Source organism: Pteropus vampyrus, unplaced genomic scaffold (genome assembly GCF_000151845.1).
Source record: "Pteropus vampyrus isolate Shadow unplaced genomic scaffold, Pvam_2.0 Scaffold844, whole genome shotgun sequence".
NCBI classification, from domain to species: Eukaryota; Metazoa; Chordata; class Mammalia; order Chiroptera; family Pteropodidae; genus Pteropus; species Pteropus vampyrus.
In genome coordinates, this window is record NW_011889625.1 from 16,958 (window position 1) to 21,845 (window position 4,888).

General features: G+C 40.9%; 1 pseudogene; it reads left to right on the top strand.

The window, feature by feature from the left end:
* The first annotated feature begins 1,558 nt into the window (after positions 1–1,558).
* LOC105309766 lies at positions 1,559–2,897 on the top strand (annotated as a pseudogene).
* Positions 2,898–4,888: the final 1,991 nt, after the last annotated feature.

The following is a 4,888-nucleotide window of genomic DNA, read 5'->3' on the forward strand; positions in this document are numbered from 1 at the left end:
GCAGGTTCTACAAAACAAAAGACCTGTAAGACCAGTGGTCTGGAAATTCCTCCCCTCTTGCAAACTCCCAACCTGAAGTTACCCCTCCCTATCCTGAGTAAGGAGACATATGCGAAACCTCAGACAAAGGAATCACGTGCCGCTTGCATGGACACTGCAGGAGTATATAAACTGTAATAAATCTAACTAGAGTGAGCTCGTGCAGGGAGTTGTTACCTCACGCACTCCGCCAGCCTAATAAATTCTCCTTCCTCTAACAAAGTCGTCTGAGCATCTGAATTCCTCTGTCAGGTGTCGCTTCCTGAAACAAGAATATTTTAATTTCTCCCTCGCTTTTGAAGGACTATTTTGCGGGTATAGAATTCTTAGGTAACAGGGTTTTTTTTTTTCTTTCAGTACATTAACTATATCACTCCTCTGCCTTTAAGGTTTCTGATGAGAAATCTAGTGATCTTAAGGATCCCTTGTATGTGATGAGTTACTTCTCTCTTACTGTTTTCTAGTCTTCGGCTTTGGCTTTCAAGTTTGATTACAATGTGTCTTGATGTGGCTTTGACTTCATCCGAGTTGGAGTTTGTTATTCTTCTTGGATGTTTGGAGTTTGTTATTCTTTATGTCTTTCATCAATTTGGGGAAGTTTTCAGCAAATCTTTTTGCAAATAATCTCTCTGTTCCTTTCTCTTTCTCTTCTTTCTGGGATTCCCAAGATGTATATGTTGGTACTTTTTATGATATTCAGCATCTTTCTTAGGCTTTGTTTTCTTGTCTTCAATTTTTTAATTTCTGTTTTTCAGACTTGATCATTTCAATTGTCTTACCTTCAAGTTCACTGATTTTTTTTCTTCCTACTCAAATCTTCTCTTAAATCCCTCTAGGGAATTTTTTAATTTCAGTTACTGTACATTATTAGCATCAGAATTTCTTTTCACTTACTTTGTATGTTTTGTATCTCTTTATTGATATTTTCATTTTGTTCATAAATCATTTTCTTGATTTTCTCCATGTCTTTCTTTAATTCTTTGATCGTCTTTCAGATAGTTGTTTTGTTTAATAAGTCTACCATCTGATCTTTCACAGGAACAGTTTCTATTAATTTTTTTCTGTGGATGGGCCATATATTCCTGTTTCTTTCTATACCTTGTAATTTCTTTATTAAAAATTGCACATTTGAATCCTATAATATGGTAACTCTGGAAATCAGTTTCTTCCCATGCTTATGGTTTATCATTTGTTTTTATTTTTTTATTGTTGTAGGCTGTGTTATACGAATCAGCCCGAGGTGTAACCCAGCTCTTCTCAGGTCTTTTCCGAGCCTACACCTTTCCCTAGGTTCACTCATACATGCAACTGCATTTTCATATTCTAAAGGTGAAATATCTTGCTCCCAAAGGAACAAACAGTGAAAAATGAGAGAGAAAAATGTCTTGCCCTATTAATCCTTTGAAAGTTGCTTCAGTCAGATGGGAGAACTTGGAACAATGGCAATGAAAATTGAAATAGCTTTTCTGCAACAGGTTTGCTGCCAGAACACAGGTGCCAATGCTATATCTAAGCCTAAATGGTAATGGAAAAGATTCACATCAACATCGTCATCATTGGACACATAGATGTGGGCAATTTTTAGACCAGATGACCAGTTGTGGTCATCTGGTCTACAAATGTGGTGGGATTAACAAAAGAACCATCAAAAAAATTGAAAAGGAGGCTGCTGAGATGGAGAACGGCTCCTTCAAGTATGCCTGGGTCTTGAATAAATTGAAAGCTAAACATGAGCATGGTATTATTATTGATATCTCCCTGTGGAAATTCGAGACCAGCAAATATTGTGTGACTGTCATTGATGCCCCAGGACAGAGACTTTTATCAAAAACATGATTATAGGCACATCACAGGATAACTGTGCTGTCCTGGTTGCTGCTTGGTGAATTTGAAGCAGGTATCTCCAAGAATAAGCAGACCCATGAGCATACTCTTCTGGCTTACACACCGGGTGCAAAACAACTAATTATCGGTGTTAATGAGATGGATTCCACTGAGCTGCCTTACGGGCAGAAGAGATGCAAGAAAATCATTAAGGAAGTCAGCACCTACATTAAGAAAATTGGCTACAATCCTGACGCAGTAGCATTTGTGCCAGTTTCTGGTTGGAATGATGACAACATGCTGGAGCCTAGTGCTAATATGCCTTGGTTCAAGGGATGGAAAGTTACCCATAAAGATGGCAGTGTAAGTGGAACCACGCTGCTTGAAGCTGTGGATTGTATCCTGCTCGTCCAACTGACAAGCCTTTGTGTCTGCCGTTCCAGGATGTCTACAAAATTGGTGGTATTGGTACTGTCCCTGTGGGATGAGTGGAAATTGGTGTTCTCAAACCCGGCATGGTGGTCACTTTGGCTCCAGTCAGTGTAACAACTGAAGTACAGTCTGTTGAAGTGCACCATGAAGCTTTGAGTGAAGTTCTTCCTAGGGATGATGTGGGCTTCAATGTGTCTGTCAAAGACGTTCATCATGGCAATGTGGCTGGTGACAGCAAAAATGACCCACCAATGGAAGCAGCTGGCTTCATGGCTCAGGTGATTAACCTGAACCACCCAGGCCAAATCAGTGCAGGATATGCACCTATGCTGGATTGTCATTCAGCTCACATAGCTTGCAAATTTGCTGAGCTAAAGAAGATTGATCATCGTGTTGGGAAAGAACTAGAAGATGACCCAAAGTTTTTGAAATCTGGTGATGCTGCCATTGTTGATATGGTCCCTGTCAAGCCCATGTGTGTTGAGACCTTCTCTGTCTATCCTCTGGGCCGTTTTGCTGTTCATGACATGAGAGAGACAGACCATTGCTGTGGGTGTCATCAAAGCAGTAGCAAGGTCACCAAGTCTGCCCAGAAAGCTTAGAAGGCTAACTGAATATTATCCTCAATACCTGCCAGTGGTGGAAGAACGGTCTCAGAACTGTTTGTCTCAAATGGCCATTTAAGTTTAATAGTAAAAGACTGGTTAATGATCACAATGCATAGTAAAACCTTCAGAAGGAGAAGGTTTTGTGGACCATTTGTGTGTGTGTGTGTGTGTGTCTGTGCGTGGCAGTTTTTAAGTTATTAGTTTTTTAAATCAGTAGTTTTTAATGGAAATAACTTGACCAAAAATATGTCACAGCATTTTGAGATCCCATTAAACAAAGTGTAATGAGAAAAAAAAGAAAAAGAAAATTTAAATAATGGCAGCCCACCTCTCTGTCTACACCTCTGCCATCAAAAGCAATAATCATATATCAGAGCATAGATCTCTTATGTTTGGTAGAAAGGGTTTTTATGGCCCACCGTAGCTCCTGCAAGCTGTGTGCAAGCTGCTCCGAAAACTTGAGCATGGCTGCTTCCCATGGGGCTGGAGGGTGGTAGATGCTGCCATACAAGGCACTGAAATTGCCTGTAATTAACCACGATTTTCTGTTCAACTCTTTTCATGGAAGTTAACGTGCCTTCTAATAGACTCAAGAATTTCGAAATAGTTACATCAGACAGATTTTGCCAGTATAATTGTTGTCTAGGTGGGTGTGTTGCTGCAGATTTGTGGTTCCAGGGTAAGGAATACAAGACTTGGGCAGTTGGAAGAAAACACAGGGAGCCACAGGCCACTGCAGCCTTCTTCTTTATTCCAGCAAGGGCACAGCCATCCTCACAGGGCGGCAGGTTTATCCAGCAAGGGCACAGCACCATCTTACAATGTGACAGCGCCTTTTTATACACAGGTAAAGCAATAGTGTCACACTGCTAGATAGTGGAAGCCCATGCGCACGTACCAGGCATCTGGTTACATAGGGGAGAAGTGCTGAGTTTCTTCCCCTGGGAAGTTAGCTATGGGTGAGGAGAGGGAGCCTAACTACGGTTATCTTACTTTCTCTGCACAGTGGGTAGACAGGATTCCTAGTACATTCTATTCTGCCATCTTCCAAGAATCCTTTCCTACACGCTGAATCTTCATAAGTTTTATCTCCCATATTTTTGAGTGCCTGTTTGTTTACCATGTCCTCCACCATACTTTCCACCTCTTGTCCATCCAATCCAATCAATGTGATCTCAATGTAATGAACTAATTATACTGGAATGTAATGGGATGTTCAAGGGCTCCAGATCTCTAAGGACTATATTATAGAGGTCAGGAGAGTTAAAATGGCACTGAGGTAAACTATAAATAAATACTATGGTTTATCCTACATGAATATCATCCCACATCCACTTTTCTAATTTGAATGTAAAAGAATACACTCGCCAAATCAAAAGCTGCATACCATATGCCTGAGGCCTTATTAATCGGCTCTAGCAGTGGTATCAAATCCGACGCAGCAGCTACAATCAGCACCTTTGCTGAGTTAAGTCTGAAGTAATCTCATTCATTATTAGAATTCGTCAGGATTCCGCAGGGACAGATTGTTGAATTAAATGGAGATAATAGGCAAAACAGACACCACACCTGCATCCTTCAGGTTTCTAATGGTGGGCTTAATTTCCATAAGACCCATCACCTGACACACAGCATTGTTTCTGGTTTGGCCAGGGTGGGGCCAGTTTCAGAGGTTTCCCTTTGGCCTTCCGTACTATTAGAGTCCTTACTCCACAGACCAGGGACCCAGTGTGAGCTTTGCTCAAACAGCCAAGTTTATCAATGCCAATCATCTACTCAGAGAATAGGGAGGTAACTCAAGGTATTTAATATACCCAATTACATACTAGGTTGCTCTGATGGGTGGCCCATTTTTGAGCTGGACTTTGACCAGGATGCCATTTATTACCTGACCTCTGAAAGCCCCTATTATAATAGTGTGGACTTGATTGATACTGTGGGTACCAATATCATCTCAAACATGATGTCCAATAAACCTGGAGATT